The following is a 19,882-nucleotide window of genomic DNA, read 5'->3' as shown; positions in this document are numbered from 1 at the left end:
TTTTTGATGTTGTAATGGCTGGTATTCCTATCTAAAGTGAAATACATAATTGTGAAAATAACGATATATCAATTTTATACATATTATAAAGATTTTATTAAAGTATTTCGAGTTTATATTAGCGGAGAAGCAAAATAACGACAAGCATAGTACACAATCTACAAATTTCTTGCCTGAACAATCATTAACATATTACATTACTAATTTAAAATTTAAATGCTCATTGATATAAACTATTAATTTAAAATATAAAATGTATTATAAATGTATCAACAATTTCCTAAATATTTTAATTTTAAAAAACCTTCACAATTAAATTCTTGTATAGTTACTAATGAAATGAGTTAAATGAATTTAAAAAAATATATACACTGCTACTTAAACATAGAAATAGCTATGGGTTTTAACTAACAAATAATAGAAAAAATGGTTAATTATTTATTTAAAAAATACTTTTGCTGTATAATATTTTTTGCTACACTGTGGCTTATTTTGGGTATGGATTAATTTATACTCATACTAAAGATATTAAAATTTGTTCAATCTACCAAATACCTAAACTGTACTTTAGAATATTCAAAAATATAATATTTTTTGAAAATTTTACCTAATATGTAATAATTTATTTTATTTTCCGTTATAAATATCGATTTGTACAAGTAAAATGCTAATAGTATTCCATAATCTATGATTATTCTGATATTAATGTTCATACCATGCTTTACATAAATATGATACTACCTTCGAAACCATTTGCTCATATCGAAATATGGGTGTACAGTAAATTAGTTCTGATGGTTACATTCACATACTGATTGCCATAATTTAGTTATGATATATTATTTAAAACATTTATAAATAAAAAATTTAATGTTAGATTATAATGATAATAATAAAATAAAAATCAGAAATTTATCTCATTTAAAAATACCTACTATAATTTAGACCATTTTATATCCAATCTGAAATATAATACCTGAAATACAGTACTAACATTATAATAATACAACCATGTTTATGAAAAATAAAATTAGGTACCCAACAAAACAACATTAGTAAAAAGTTTGGATAGCGCAGTTCGACTCTAAATAAACTGTATACAAGCGTTTCCACTTTCTACTTGACATGTATACAACTGAATACAAAACTTTTGATACATAATAATATAGGTGTGAAGATGTATAATAGTATTTTAAAAGTTTACTGAAAAGCTATTCTTGGCAAGTATGTGCACATAGTTACAGACTTGTAATTAACAAATGAGGTAATAAATTATATAAATAGTTTAATGAAAAAACATATACATGTAATAAGATGAAATTCTAAATCAAATCTATAAATTTAAATTGCATGATGCTCAAATTCTATTGTATATTTGATCTGTCTAAAATTGGGGTTCTTTACATATCGGTTTTAAATATCAATAAAAATTGTCAAAAATTTTATAAAAATCGATTTTCTTTTCAATAATATTCAAAATTTATATTAAAAAGCGACGGGTATACAAAATATGTAAACGATAATTCTGCAAGTATGGTTCATAGATAGAAATAAAAATAAAAATATAAAATTGATATTTTAAATAAAAATTATATTTACGATATTAACTACTTGTTTATTTAATTAGAATCAGAAGAAACTGATATCAATCAGCACAAATTTAAGAGTAAAATCATAAAACTTATTTTAATTTCAAGCCATTGTGAAAAATACCTAAAGTTGAATTTCTAAATTTAAGAAAAACTCAATAATGGAGAATACATTCATTTATTTTTTTGTGGCGTGGTGATGAAGTGAAAACCAACATCTACTCATAGTTTGATGTTTTAAATTATATAAACAAAATACAATTCAGCTCAGATCGTAGTAAATTATTACAGTAAGATTTTTTGTACTTTATTTTTAATTACAATGATCACACGGCGCTATGAATAGGCTAAAAAATAAATAAAGGAATAAATGTACACATACTGTCATCTATCGTAAAAAAATTTTATAACAAAAAACATGTTTTTTTAAGCTTGTTGTCTATCTAATTATTGATGTACAATGCTCTGCTAAATTTGATCACTAAACAGTATTTATAATAAATTTATATTAGTAATAATAATATTATTGACAGTATTATTTGGGAATATGTCGAACCTTTTTCCTCGGCAGACATTAGTTCCGCAACACAACTACGATCGTATATTTTTGAATTATTCGCTGCACTCTAGCGGACATTAACTTTACTTATCTTTTACCTTTTATTCGCAGATCCGCGAGATTTTGTAAATTATTCGTCGCAAAAAAATAGTATATTTATACAAATAATACTGAAAATAAATGTTTGTGATGTATTAATATTAAAACAATATTTTTATTCTTTTATTGTTATCACTATTTTTTTTTTATACCTTTTATTAATTAAAACATATTTTACATTACACGCATCTAATTACACTGTTTTGCTTGTTCCTCAATCCTTTCTCACCTATATTATTATTGCAGTAATCCAATTTCAACCTTACAAACGTACGCATAGGATATTGCCTAAAAAAAATCCCTGATAATGCCAAAGTGGATACAATCATGAAAAAACACGATATTAAAAACTTTTTTAATACTCTATAGTCTATACAATATTAAAAAGTATTTAAATACCAGCTTCAAATAAGTAATAACTTACATTTGATACCACGTGTCTTTTTTGTTGTTAGTTGCGCAATCATTTCTTTAAAATCTTTAAGGTAAGTAAATACGTATAGGTAATACCTATTGGTTATTACATACTTAACGACTCAAAATTAAGTAGATAAACTATTTAACTGACAAAAAAAATGCTAAAATAAAATTTTTGAACAATTAACAGTATAAAATATTTAAATTGCAGTTAACAGAATTTACATAAATGTAAATTGATTTTCTTGGTAAATCACATATCAGATGAATATATCATATTATTTTGTTACATCTTACATATAATTTTTTATTTTAAATTCTGAATGGAATAAATACATTGATTTAACAATAATTATGTGTGTTTTTTTTCTTTGTATGTATTCATATTTTATAGTAGAAAAATACTCTTCTTTTATCAACTTTATGGATGTAGTAAATTAAATTTAGTTGGTAGATACTTTTATGAAGTTAAAATTTAAAATTCTATAACGTTTACAAAACTAATTTTTGACTAAATTGATTTTGTTTTCATTAAAATATCTTAAAACCCAGTAACTTTAAAAACATGAAATGTGCACCATTTATTTATGATTTGCAGAGAAAATAGGTTCTGTTTGCAGAAAACCCATTTTTACAACCACTTCTATTAATGATAGGCTCAGTTTGTAATGTACTCATTGTTTATACAACGGTAATGGTAATATTATGAATGTATAATTGTACAATTTAAGCAATTACTACATAAAAAAAAAATTTACAATGATTCTAATATAATTAGTACAGTTTCAAAATGAAATATGTACAAAAACGCTGTGATTTAAAATACATTCTGTAGAATTTTGTAATTCACCAGATTTCATAGGTAAAAAAAAATTCTAAAATAAAAAAAATAGTACAAAAACCGTAATAATTTTGATTGATTTGAATAAATTATATTATATACTATTTTATTTTTTTTAATAAACCAAAGCGCAAATTGTCCGATACGAATAACAAAATCACAAAAAAATAATTAAAGTGATTCATGGGAGTGAAGCGACTTTAATGAATGTACAATATAATATAGGCCACCGAGCAATGAACCGGCGAGATGACGTCATACTACAATTTTCGATCTCATTAGATAATGAAAATGAAACCTACAAACGACGTTATTATAATATTTAAATTGTATATATACATCATATATGTATATGTCTTAACTCGTTTGTAACCGTATAGTCAGTTACTTTTTTTTTTATCAATTTAAATTTTTACAACTGTGTGTTTTTGTTGGTTGTTCTATTCTGCATACTTTATTTTGTTTCCAGTACCTACAATTTACATTGCTGTTTGGCTTAACTTTTAATTCCGTTCAAAATGTAGTAGAAAAACAATAATATTAGTACTATAGTACGTTCAGCGGTTACTTATTTTGAGAACAGTCCATTTGAGTCAATAAGATGAAAGACCAAAGAAAACACATTCTATCCTTTTTTTTTTTTAATTCATATATTTATTGAAATTTCAGCTTTAAAAGTACACATTTTTTACAAAGATAATATGTATGTATGTATATGTAATAAATATAATATATTTATAGAATTATATAATAAAATAATTAATAAATAATAATATATAATATGATAGATGAGTGTTGAGTGATAAAATATGATTTAAATATGTATTTATTTGTTTATTACAATAACCTTGGTGTATAATTAGTTTTTGATAGAAATCTTTCAGGGTTGATTGAGTTTTTGCTTCTATCACGTCACGTTCTATTTTTTTTTTTTTTTTTATTTATCTAATTTTCAAACAATTCCATTAACCGACGTAGGGAATTTTTTAAACGATTATTTTGCTATGTGTTAGTATAGGTACACTCAAATCGGGACCAACTGTTTTGATTCTAATAAATGAATGAGTCAATTAACTGTTATTCTAATAACCATTTCTAACAACCACCGTATTATATATTGCAAAAAGTAAACTGTAAATTAATAACTATAGATAAAATCTTACTTCAAAAATTTAGTTTGGAAATATTTTTTGACGGAATCAAACATTATGGTCTCAGACTCTCAGCTGTATTTATTAATTATTATTGATTAAAATATACTCACATCGGCGGCATTGTATAAAAGTACCTTTAATATTTTATTCTATACATTACATTTAAAGTAGTACCTATCATTCAAAGTCACTAAAATCTTAATTTTTACTCAATAAATGTATTATAAATTTTAAATTTTAAATATTAATGTTATTTCTAACTTCACTTAATATTAACTATTGATGAATACTCCATAGTAAGTACTAAGTAATAAATTAAAAAATATATATATTTTACTTTTGTAAGACGGAGAAAACGCGTGAGGGTATGATGTACTCTTAAACAAAAATGTACCTATATTTATTTTTTGTTATGTGTAAGCAAGTTATGACAATTTTAGATTTTATAATTCACTATTAAATTTAAATATCTATCAATACTATGAAGTATATTTGTCAACACTCTTAGCTCCAAGTTTGATAATACTCGTACATAAATTCATTCTAAAAATATGAAAACTTACAACATAAAATAGGATCTGCTTTTTTATCAAGTGTTATCAAGAAAATAATACACTGGTATCCTACTAATCGTTTTTATTTTATTTTATTACTTGACACTTCTACCATGAATAATAATTATTATTCATGCAACTGAATGTTTTTTGTTGTGAAATATATTTTCACAGCTGATATATAAATTGCATACACATTTTCCCTGAGTGGCAGATCGGTTGGAAAAGATATGTGTAAAAACATACAATTATTTCCACGTTTAAATAAAAAATCGCATTCAACTACAACCAATGAAATAAAAAAGGAGAAAGTAATTAACCACTCTGCTGTGCAGTAGAAGTCGAGTGTAGCTCGTTATTTGTTATTTCAATCAATTTATTTTGTCTTCTCCTTTCTTAACTGGTCTTTTTTTGTAAGTAAAAAATAATGAAAACGAAAAACGTATTTGAATATATAACTATCTAACAACTAATTGTGTGAATAAAGCCAGCTGATTTTGCATCCACTAGTGGTAAATTAAGTATGTCGCTCTCTAAATGTACTTTGATTTATTATGTATAATAGCCGACTATTTTTACAGGTAGGCCCATATCGTGGAAAATGCGCAAGTAGAATTTTATGTTAATATCGAAATTGGTCTAGGGTATAGGATAGGGGTGGCGAATCTACGACACGCGTGTTAGAGGTGGCATGTTGGTTAAATTTCAATGGCACGTGAAAAATTAAAATTATGAAAAATTATGCTATTTATAAAATGTCGGTTATAAAAAATTCAAAGAAACAAATTATGTTTAAAAATTACAATATTCCTTTGTAAAATGTATTATATGACTAAATTGTTATTATACTTATTATGTAACTTTATTTTTATCCTTAGAAAATATAATTTACTTTGGGCACGTGAAAAATTTTCAAAACCTTTATTTGAAAAAAGGTTCGCCACCTCTGGTCTAGGATTTTCTAGTACGTAAATAATAAATATGTTTATGAGCTCAAATCTGAGGAGAGGAAGACCCCGAATTGCGCCCTGTGAGTAAATATTGCTTATATTTTGATTTCCCTGTTTTTCTTCTCGCTATTTTGGTCTAGAATCGGAAACCATCCGAGAAAATATACAAATCCTTTTATATATTATAATATAATCAGCTTAAAAAATATGTTAGTTAATCTTACTCCAACACAAGCATGTTACAAGAGTAGCATGTGTAATACCAAAAGGTCATATTAGACTACCCGTCATGAGCTAGTGGGTTAATACTTACAAGTTATAAGTATTACAAACAGAGTACGGACAGAAAGAAAAACAACATTTTTTTCCTACAAACTGGATGTTTCTTTTATCAAACAGCACTTATTATTTCAAAATCTATTAACATCATGAAAAAAAAAAATTATTTACATAGTTTCTAGTCAAATTAAAACAATTGTTTTTTAAAAAAATTATATTTTTTTATTTTTTTTTTTCAATAACAACATTGGTTTTTTTATTAAAACGGAATAGTAGGCCAACATTTTGCTGAATATTCCTGTACCTCTACACTATATTCCGTTTACTTAAATTATAAATACTTATAACTTATAACTTATAACTTATAACTTATAAATTACTCGTTAAAATTTAAATTTGATATATCGAAATATTTCGAAAAATATTTTGCTTAGAAATATTAATTAGAAAAATATATTTAAAAAAGTTTAAAAATTAAAAATATTTAAAAAAATACTGTTTTATTTTGTCTAAAAGTATGTAAAAAATATTTTCATAGATTTTGAAATATTAAGTGTCGTTTAATAAAAATAAATCGCTCTGTATTTTAAACGGTCTATCAAATAAAATAAATGTTTAGGGTACCGCTATACTCAATACCATTATAGTACCTACTGTAATAGCCATTTTGTTAACAATAAAATATTCTTTTCATCAATTTTTTTATTAGTTACATTTCTATTTATACCGTTCTTTTGAACGCCATGGTAATAATAATTGTCGGTTCATACATACGTATGTAATAATGTGCATAATGCATATGAGAAAGTAGGTTAAATATTATAAAATGTATTCTAAGTACCGACAAATTGCTCGTGTTTGAAAAAATGTTTAACAAAAACATTATATTACTTGTACTTAAATACTTTAAATTCATGATAAAATATTATAATATATTATACGTATTCAAAATGCATAAAATTATTGATATTGGTTTGTTAACATAAAAGGAATGGGCTTTCCCATTCCCTTTGATTACTTACCACGTGATGTATCTATCACACAACCAACAAAATGCATGATTAAAACATATTTATTAATATAATATGTTAATAATATACAACTAATATACCTACTCTAATAATAATTGAAGTAGTGTGGTTTAGGACGTGATGCGTTACGGTTGATACGTATGTAGTTTGATACTTTACCTTATCAGTCTTCGTCGTTTTACATCTCACATGACATTGCAATCTATTACAACGTGTTTGGTGCTTACATTACTTTATTTATAGTTTGTGTATACATTTATTATTACTTATTTTTTATCAAAAAGAATACTCGAATTTTCTTAGGAAAAATTCTAAATAATATTCACAATTACTTTTTTACGTCATAATTATAATCATGTAAAAAAAAATTTTTGTAATATACTTATAGGCGTCTCCACAGTTGTTATATGGTCATTATGGTACTTTTTTTCAAAATTAAACATTTAAAAAATATTAATTCTCTCTAATTATTGTAATATTAATTATCTTATTAAAATGATAATTAACGGATTACATGTATTTTCCATGCACGCTGCAAAAACAAATAAATCGTATCATATGCTTAGACAAGTTACACTTATCGTATTTTCCAAAAACATAATATCAGTCGCGCTATACCGACCCACTTTACATAGATTCCGCGATGATACCATTAAAATGATTGATATTAATGATGGGTCATACTTTACTAAACGATGTAATACGTGAAGTCTTAGCGTTTAATTTTGTGTATCTACTTACATATATTATCATATCACATTCTGTGAATGTATATTGTATCGTATAAAGTATACGGAAACATGCACTCGTGTCTCATTATTGCTTATAAGTTATTAGACACTCGTGTTTATTATTGTAACAACCGATTATTTCTTAATGAATTGAATTACGCGTCTGTCCAATACTTTCGATCTTCATTCATATACTATCACTGTCAATAAGGTAAAAACGTAAATTTATCTTTCTTTAATTAGATTTTATAAAATACGTCGTGTTCATTGTTATAATTTGATATAGGTATAACTATGTCGTTTGTACAACAATTAATGATGAGTAAGTACCTATTCATACGTTCAAAGTCAATAATATTATATCTCCCGCCGGTATGCTATTCCCTATGCGTAAATATATTATATACGACGTTAAGGTCACTCGAATTTAATGCTAATAATATGGCACTCTTTTGACGGTCATACAAACTCGTTTTCTTTCTTTTTTGTCGTTTTTTTGACAAAAAGTAAACTCATCGGCTTTACGAACCAATCAATGGTCAATAATCTTATATTAATATTAATTTTGAAAAAAAAAATGTCAATATTAATTTTAGGTCGTAACCTAAAAAAACAGTAGACACTTAAAACATGATCAAACCGTTTTTAATAAATTTCATTACATAACAAACTTTTTTTTTTTTTATGAGAATTTATAAAAACAATAATTTTAATTATTGATTTCGAAAGTATTATTAACACGATCAAAATGATTTTTATTTATGATTTAGTCGAAGGTTACGCTGTTCGACAACATAATTATAATATTATAACAGCTTTTTTAATTTTAGTGTTTTGTAAATGGACAACTAAACATTTAACATAATAATATTGTATAATTTTACTACTAATAATTTATCAAATTTTTTATTTATTATTTAAATGAAAAATATTAGTTTATTATAAGCAGATTTATTTTAAAAAATTTCAAAATACAAACTAAATTTTTTGTTTGATAGCAACGATAAGAATAATATTTTGATAAATATTACGATATTTGTCAATATCTGTCTACAGCTTTTTCTTTGGTTGTCACTCACCAAAACATTATAATAGAGCTAAATTGTACGTGGTATTAATCGTATTTTTAATTATAATAATATGTAACTTAATTATCATAATTATATCTTTATTTATATAAATACGTTCCAAATAATGGAATTTCATTGATTTCACCAGACATTTTTATATTTAAAGAAAAGATATATCGATTCTGCCTGTATAGATAATCTGAAAACAACCTATCGATTACATAACCAAACAAAGGAAAAAAAGATCAAATAAAAGTTATAATTTTATTTTAATTACATGGCTATATTGACTTATTATAATCTAACAATCTAACGTAAAGAACGACGTGTAATATAATTAATACCTACTTAGTCTAGCACTTTTATTAAAATATGTATATTATCTGTTTTATAGATATGTACATTTTTTTTTATGATGTATCTTTTTTTTATGTAGAGTTATGATTTTCAAAGATACCAGTTACATGTCATGTTTAAATCAAACATAAACGTATATTTTAATAAAATTAAAAAGGAAATAAGATGACCACAAATAAAAATTGGTAGATGACGGAATTGATAAGTCCGGAGATCCTTTTAAATAATAATAATAGTAATAATACAGTTATAATTCTTACTATTCTTACCTTTTACGTAACAAAGTAGGTATACTCGTGTAAAATTATACTATATTATACTATTTTGAATCAGAATCCATGATATAGATAAATAGAGTGGAGTCATTTTATGCTCTTACCCGTTTCGATCATCACATTCTATACTGACAAACACAAGATAACACATAACATGCTCAACTAACTTTATATATCTATTATATATTACTAATGTGAGTAAAGCGCGGTAGAGCGAAAATCACTCGAATAGTTGAAAATGAGACTGAGATTAATAAAATAGTATCATAAACTTATATTCATACATTAAAAATAAAAAAGGTAACTGTATAATACAAAGAAATTTAGTGAAGATATTGAAAATTTGAAACCTCATTCACTTTAATAAATATATAATATAATTTTGGGACATCTTCAATTGAATTTATTCTACGTAGGTATTTTTATATTGATTCCTCCAAGTCCTTAACCTCCACCTAAATATGAATTCAGAAATACTTTTGGAACTAATTTCGTACTAATTTTGATTTTAGTAGCAAAAATCTGTACATATTAAATACTAAAATTGAAAATTGAAAAACTGCGAAAATACAATTAGAGTGGGAGCAGGAAATAAATGAGCTTCGTAAATTGTACCAAAATGAAATAATCAAGATTTTGGAGCGTTCGATGTAAAAGTTATGATAGAAAGGATAAATATTGAGTACCATTTGTATACTGACTATTATAATAATATAATATCTTGGAGATGTTATAAAATCATGTTTGAATAAAAATAAAATTTATTATTTATAATATTAAACCTCAAAAATAATCGTAATCCATTTACAGACAAAGGATTCAATTATTAATTTAATAAGTATAACATTTTCAATGCAAAGATTATGTAGGGATATTAAAATTAATATTATGTTTTAATCCACTTATAATTTTAAAACTAAAATTCCATTAATATTTATAATCCCTATTCCCCTGTAGGCATTAACAATAATTCTAAATAGTTTTTCTTTGTTTTTTTTTAATAGACTGAACCTGCGTCTTTTTTATTCAAATAATGTCAAAATACAGATTTAAAAAAAAATTAATATAATTTTGTCTGTTGTTATTACTCATTAAATATATCATATCATACACCAAATAAAATAAGACAAAAATGTATTAAACATAATTTTACAGGCTTGCCCAATTCAGAAAAATGACTATGTAAACATTTTGCTTTTTTTTGTCACTTTTGTAATGATCGATGCACTCGTAATATAATTGCGGCTATAGTCAATATCCTATGCATTTTGATTTTTGGTGTGATAATTTTTATAGATATTGATGAGATCAGACCAATTAATGTATTGACCTTAATGAGAATAATAATAATTAGATTATAATTATGTATGTTTATGTGTATTGTTTTGTACAATATATGTATTATAGAAGAGATAATGTTTCGATCATTTATAAAAACCAAAAAAAATGTATGTGAAACAAACTTTTGACAAAATCAATTTTATTTTATTTTTTGTGGTGTATTTCAAATGTTTATTTCAGTGTTTCTTACACATGAAATAATTTCTAAATATTTTGGGATATTTATAGATATTTTTATAAATCATTTTTTTGTCTTAGATTTTTCTATTAGTACACGTAAATAATAATATCATCACAAGGCCACCAAAATGTTTGAAAATGTAATACAAGGTTTATAAAGAATTACTCATTTACAAATTATAAAATATTGTAGATATATATACTTAATTAGAATGATTTTTTTATAAGTGTTTAAAATATTAACTTTTTGAATTTTTTACTAAATTCCTCGAAATAAAGATATTTTGAAAATTATTTCGTAGTAAAAAAATGTATAAAATATATAATTTTTACAGCTAATGCCTGAAAATGTCCTCATAAGTAATTCTAAAAATGTATGTGATTTGTATTTTAGTTATTTTTCTGTAATTTAAAAATATTATTTTTTTATACTTGAAGTTTTTACGTATATTACTATGTTTTATTATACAGACAATTATATTTTGAAATTCAATGTTTTTGAAAAAATAATTCAACTTACAGTATAAATAATACTAAAATAAATTACTTCAATAGCAATTTAAATATTTATATCATAAAATAAAATTAAGCTGACCGTAGTTTTTGCTCAGAATCGTTTTTTGTATGCAGTTATTTAACATTGAATTAATATTTATCAACATTAAAATGATTCACTCAATGACGATATTATAAACGACATTTACTGTAATACAGCGATATGATTGTTACATACATTTTCCCTATTTTTATTTAAAATACCTATCCAGTATTTATATAATAGTTATATACCTATACTAACTAAAGTAAGTGTATAAGTAAATAATTTATAGTTTTTTAACGCATTAAATTCACAGCTCTAATAATAAATTAAGTTTAAATAAATATCGTACATACATAAGATATAATATACAGCTTTAATTAAAAAATAATAATATTAAATACTAAAATGTTGAATGCATAACCAACAATAATAAATTAATAGGCATTGCACTATATTATGTAAATAATAGAATTAAAGTTTAAAAGTATATTTTTGCAATTTACAAACCAGTATAAAAAAAAAACTTTTTTTCGTAAAAATTAAGCAATATTATATATATATATTTATATTCTTCAATATTTCGGAAAAACGATTCAACGTACCACATTTATAGCAAAGTACCTATGTATTTCTCATACCTATTTGATTACCTCGAAACTATAGGTAATATTCTATAAATATTCGACAACTAAATAACATTATTTATTTCGAAATATTCTACAGATTTCTGTAGTGCCTTGGTACCTACAAGACGTTTTGACATTGAAAAAGGTCGATTTTCATGTTGTATTTGATATCATTAGCCGCGCGCTCGATCATAATTAGTTAGGCCTCTAGACTGATCCTTAAATTCGGCCCCACTGCGTTACAAAGCTAATCGACGAGTGTTTCTTCAAGAACCGCCTGTTTCGTTCTATAAAAATATTATTACACAACCGCATTATTCTCCGTGACCTCTCCGCGTTGTATTATAATATACAGTATACAGAGCAGTTCAAAATGAAAGTTATACTTTCGTTAAATGGCAAATAATTAAAATACATTATTGTCTTGTAACTGGTTTTTATATGCGTCAAGTATTATGATTTGTATAGAAATCACGCACCGAAGCTGATCAATATAAACGTGTACACTGCAGCCCTCTTATTCACGACATAATAATATACTTATACTCGTACTAACATTATGCGTATAATACCTACTAAGTTAGGTACCTACTAAATTTATTAAATATCACATTTTTAAATTTAATTATAGAATATAATTTCACATAATACTAAATAATATTTTATTATAATGTAAGGTTAAAGTAGATCGATAAAAAAAAAATAAATAATTTAAAACGTATTCCTACATAATATATCCGTTGTAAAATATACAAGTATACACAGGAAAGCGTCGATCATGTTTTCATTTATTTTAGTATATAGATCAATATTCATTAGACACTCGTGCAGTGGTTGTTAAAACATACTAATGGATATATATTTATACATATTATGCATGTATATATCTAATATACAGAGTGATTCTTATTAAGGTAAAAATGTTAGTGTTTTTGAAAATACATAATATATCTACTTATATAATTATTACTATTATTATTATTTTTTTTTTTTTTATGACGATTTAAAAATTAATTAAACAAAATGAATGTATGAGAACAAAATTATACTTTTTAAAAATTCTTATCATTGTAATTTTTTAAGTTATCATTTTGTTGTGTGATACGTAAATTATACTTTCAGTTTCAAATTTCTAAACAGAATATTTTTCTAAGAATTTCATTGCTGAAGAATCGAATTTAAAACGAATTTTGAGGTATTTATTAATTATAAATTATAAGTAGCTATTTAATTTTTAAAAAAACGTTATGATAAAATTCTATGTATTTATAGAATACTTTATAATAAGTATACTATAAACATTAGTAATAGCTAATATTATATACTATTTAACTACTAATTTTTAAATCGATTAATAAGTATCGAATTTTTGAAAAAAATTAAGAAAATTAAATATTAGAATTGAAAATTTTAAATGTATGCTGTCTTCATTGTTTGTAAGTAAAAATATAAAACATTTAAAGCGATAGAAAATTTTATTTTATTTTAATAATCTTGAGTTGATATCAATTTAAATTATCTAAAAGATATTTTTTTTCAAAAAACTTAATCATTTTTGAGAAAATAAGTATTTAACTATAAAATAATAGGGTTGTGTAACTATTATTTTACGAAGAACCATGTGTTAAATTAATTTTTTATTCATATTTTTATGATAACAATAATTACTGAACAACATCAATTATTTTCTTTCGAAGGAAAAAAAGGTCATGATAATTACGCTGATAGAAAATAAAACAAAACTGTAGGTAATCATAATCATCGTTAAAGCGATAAATTTTTAAATGTGAGTGAGCCTGGTGTATGTTTGTGTGTATTTATTTGCTTGTAAGACGTAAGTGCGTCTGAATAGTGAATAACGCGTCTGATTGATTACTCGTGACCTTTTCTCCCCATTCTAATGATAATCTATGTTTTTGCTATGTATTTCTAGTATTCTGTAGTTTTATTATATATGATATATTTCATTGGGAATTGTAGCTATCGTTTTCAGCAGCTCTTTTTCCGTCCACATTCACCGTAAATATATATTATACTAAATATTCACACTATCAAATTCACAAAACACCTTCGTTGTCTCTAAAATATATAAAAAGGTTTCATTTCCACTGAGCGTCGCATACACAATTTCATATTTATATCATCATTGTGTTACGAGTGTAAATAAATGATACTGACTTTTCAAACAATTGCAGTATAATATTACACTATGTAGACGTCTGAATAATCAATTGAGCCCAAAACTTTCAAATTGTACACATTATACATTGCGGTGGTCGGCTGTCGTTTTAACCAAACTCCACAATTTATAATAACTATGCAATATAATATTTTAATTATATTGTTTAGTGTTTACTTATAGTTTTAGAAAAACTGGCAGAATGTAGGTAAGCAGTTATATCACTGTAATATTATTCTTCATTTTAAATTATATGATTTATGTTTTTAATCTTAAAATAATCACTATATAGAACGATACATATGATGGGTAACCAATAAATATTAAACATTTCTTATTGTGCTTTCACATAGATACTAACAATATTTAGTGATATTTTAATAGTTAGGTTTTAAGTAGTTTTAATTTGTTATACATTTTTCGTAGATTAATATATTATACGTGTTATTAAAATCTATATTTAACTTGTTATAGTTATATTTTATATCAATATTTTCAATTCACATAATAAATTTCATAATTTTATATAATTTTAAAATTACCATTTTTAATGTATAGATGCTGAAAAAAATCATAACAAAACAAGCCATCATTACATTTTCTACCTCAAACCTGATTATAATACTATAGTAAAAATTGAGTCAGTAAAGTCGTTTTAATAATAGATCGACATTAGAGATCGCTATCGTATATTTTGTTTACGGTCACAAACTAACAACCACATTTGTATACAAATAGTTTATCGTAGGTAAAGGTAGTATAATATGAATACCTACTCATAATAATATACACGTATATTACCAGTTTAACTTTGACATTGATTAGTAAGTAGCATAATATGATATATATATATATAGGTAAAAATTATTAATATGTATTTTTAACATTATGCGTGTTTATTTTAGATTCGAAGTGAAGCAATGAATGTATATTTAGCTTTATAATGATGAGTAATATTTATATATTATATTAAAACATAATTTTTTTTTTTGTCTATTCAAGTGTCAGTATACTAAGTACAATTTTATTAATTTAAAATCGAAAAAAATATTCATGTTCTTGTTTTCACGCACAATGTATAATAGAATGACGTACATGTGTATACATCATATCATATTAAATGTACGTATTTCCCTATTGTCTAGTCCATAATTTCATGAATATTTCACCGTTTTTAACCCTGTTTTATGTTTATGCAACAATATTAATCCTATGGGCTATGTCCAATGTCGAAATCGCTAATGTATAACCCCTTAGAAATACGTTACTGTTGTAACTGGTCCAGCTCCTATATTGCGTAATGTCCATTGTATATTTATACCTACGTAATATTATGAGTTATGAGTTATGACATAATATCACCATCGTCATAATATAGCAAAATCTATCTTTACCACAAGATTGATACTAAACCAAAGCTAGATACATAAATAAAATAACACAATCTTAATTATTTGTTTTCATATATTTTCACAAGATATCAGCAACTAAATATAACATGCATGTATACAGCGAATAACCGGATAATTATTTTAATTGTACAAACACAAAAATATTTTTAAAAAACGTTCTTTTTTAACAAAATATAAAAATTAAATAGCCACTTGTAATTCTAATACTTGATAATATATTACGCTTATTTTGTTGTTATTTTTCGTATTTATTGAGTGTCAATCTATAGAAATTTTTTTTATTTTAAAATTACTTTAGTTCTAAAACCCGAGTTTTATTGATTAGATCTATTCATATTTTTACACTAGTACGTAAGTACTCTTATTACAATATTTATAATTGAATTACATTTCTACCCCATGATTTTGTGATGCGTATATCTTAGATAATTCAATATACATCGCAAAACTTACCTAAAACATATAAGATAGTATATTAGTATTTATAGTACTAGTGATTACACAGAAAATTTATTGTTTACACCAGTGGTTCTCAGCCAATGGTGGGTACGAATAAGTTTATAATAGCTGGTAATATACGACTTTGATGAAAAATTAGAATTAATATTAAACACAAAGTAATTATTTTGACAGATCATTACTTGGTCCGGTTACATATTAGCGACGACTGAAGTGAAGTACGCATATAATTGTATCAATGAAGACACAGAATTTCTTTTAAGTGGTAAGTAAAAATATTCATAATATTTTGTATATGGCACTAAGATATAATAGGTTGTTGAAAGCCACTATTTAAATCAAGCGGAAATGTTATTTATCATGTTAAGTTTTTCCTGTATCAAAAATTGTGAGACAGTGTTTGTCTTTATAAAAAAAAATTGAAAATTTTAAGACAAATACCTGTATATGTATCATATATAGTATATACATTATACATACTAAATTATAATTTAATTAACTGGAGGTCCGTGAAATTCAATAATTTTTAAACTCAAAATACCTACAATAGATGAACAATAAAGTAATACCAAAAGAGGTTAAAGGTTATGCATCTATTTAATACTCATAGCATAGCCACCGTTAAGTGCTATAAAAATGAATGTATAGATACTATAAGGTACAAATGACAACAATATAATATTATAATGTCGCAACGCTAAATAAAATTACTAACAAATAAAAATCATTCAATTCCTTTATATTTATGAGTTATAAGAAGCATTACTTCAAAAAAGCATAACATTATATAATATAATAGATACTAAAAATGGTTCATAAGCACAAATGTACCAATTTATTATAATATGTCCTGTTTTCTAAATCTATGTTTAAAATTGAAGATGTAATTTCTAAATGTAATAAAAACAATAAGAAAAATAGCCAACATGCAATTTTAAAATGGTGATCAAGGATTAAATAAAAATGCTTAAGTAGATACATTGTTGTATAAAATATATTAAAAATGTATACGTAAGTGTAAATCCACTAGCGTATAGTATTATGTAATTCTAGATGTCATTTGCACGCAAGCATTGTTTTAAGTTTTAACAATATATAATAAGAAGTAGTAATAACTAACAATTTTTTTTTTTTTTATCAAGCATAGTTTAGTCATTAATAATCATCGTATTATTAAGTTTTATTCGATTAAATTATTAGAATTATTTTGTATATGTTACGGGCAAAAGCCGAAATCGGGCAAACCTCAGAAATGCCCGGGCAAAACGCGAATTGCCCACAATCCTTGGGCAAAATGTCATATTTCGGCTTTTGACCGGGCAAACCTAGTTATGACCAACATCATTTGGGCAAAACCGCCAAAACCATATACTGACTTTCATCGTAAGGACAAAACCGTAGAGTTTTATATACGTTCGCTAATATTATAAATAAATTTAATAATTATAAAATAAGTATTATTGTACAAATATAATTAAATAAACTTAATATATTTAAACCTCACTTGAGTCAAACTGTAGCGTTTTAAATTGTGTGTAGTTCTAATATGTGTAGCAACAAATAAACAAAAATATTATTTTTTATTATTATATTCAATTATATCTGTACAATATTTTTTATTAATTATTTATTTTAACATTATAGAGAACCTAATATTATTATATGTTTATTTTTATACTAGTACTTAATATCATTATATTTTTATTATTATTTAAGTGTATTTAATTATATCTGTACAATATTTTATGATTATTATTTTTTTTTGTATTTAATATTAGTGGTTATTTAAAACGCTACAGTTTGACTCAAGTGAGGTTTAAATATATTAATTTTATATATTTGTACAATAATACTTATTTTATAATTATTAAATTTGTTTATAATATTAGCGAACGTATATAAAACTCTACGGTTTTGTCCTTACGATGAAAGTCAGTATATGGTTTTGCCCAAATGATGTTGGTCATAACTAGGTTTGCCCGGTCAAAAGCCGAAATATGACATTTTGCCCAAGGATTGTGGGCAATTCGCGTTTTGCCCGGGCATTTCTGAGGTTTGCCCGATTTCGGCTTTTGCCCGTAACATATATAATATTCATCATAAGTAAATTAAAATTAAGTATCTGCTAGTATAATAAATCAAATAATAATCGGAGTATTGTCAACATCACCTGTAATTACACGTACCTTGTACCTATACACAAAAATACATTTAATTAAATAAAAATATTCTAGGTTTTTAAAATCGTAGAATTTCGGGTCTAGCTCAAAATTGTGAGCATTGAGAACTTATATAGGAGGAAAATAAATAAATTATAATCAATTAAATAATTAAGTAATAAAAAGCATATAATTTAATCTTTTATACAGTTATTATGGAGTCATAGAGCCAAATTAGAAATCATATAAATATACAAACATAAAAGACATTAAAAAAATTACTATAATAATAACTACTGTTTCAAAGTTAAATACTCCATAAATTAAATCTAAATAAAAATAGAGAACAAATGAAATAATTTAGGTTGTTTATGTTACAATTAGAATAGAAACTATACCAAACCATGTGACAACTAAAATTATTTGCTCTTTATTAAATTATTTAAGTTTAAATTTAATATTGCTAGAATAATGTATCCGTCGAGAAAACCAAAGAATTAAATAGTTAAACAATACATTTAAAAACGTCTAACCGAATAAAAAAAGATCTCATATATTATATTAATAATTCTAAGTCACTCATCATTTTCTCATTTAAATGTAATTTAAATGTTATACATGAATACAATTAATTACTTCCTACACCAACATTAATTTCTTAAGATATGATAAAAAAATATAAGTATATATTTATTTAATGATAACCATGGTATAATATTTGCTAATAAGTATAACATTATTACGATGAAATAATATATGAAAACCCAAAGTCATTTCAAGGTCTACATTAATAGGGTTAAATATTTAAGACTTGATTATGTCTTTAAGTATTTATACATTATCCATTTGGGCCGTTTCCACACATGGGTATATAAAATAAAATAAAATACATAAAATATTAATAAAAACACAAATTTGTTATTAAAACATGTATCTAGTGTTTGCGCTTGATAAAAATGAAACAATAAACATCCAATTCATCAACTTCAAATTTCTTGAATAATTTAGTACAATTATTTACTGTATAATAACTGAAAATACTGTTATTTTCCAAATGAATTAAAGCTTAAACATGGTAT

General features: G+C 24.1%; 1 long non-coding RNA gene across 1 annotated transcript; it reads left to right on the top strand.

The window, feature by feature from the left end:
* Positions 1 to 8,328: 8,328 nt before the first annotated feature.
* Positions 8,329 to 16,903, top strand: LOC112596615. The gene is made up of 3 exons (XR_003114786.1): positions 8,329 to 8,415; positions 8,491 to 8,526; positions 16,819 to 16,903. It is a non-coding gene; the product is annotated as an uncharacterized LOC112596615 (long non-coding RNA).
* Positions 16,904 to 19,882: the final 2,979 nt, after the last annotated feature.

The sequence above is a fragment of the Melanaphis sacchari genome, unplaced genomic scaffold, assembly GCF_002803265.2.
Source record: "Melanaphis sacchari strain LSU unplaced genomic scaffold, SCAv2.0 Contig32_pilon_pilon, whole genome shotgun sequence".
Classification (NCBI taxonomy): Eukaryota; Metazoa; Arthropoda; class Insecta; order Hemiptera; family Aphididae; genus Melanaphis; species Melanaphis sacchari.
Note: the sequence above shows the minus strand (reverse complement) of the source record. Positions and strands in the feature narration are given on the sequence as shown.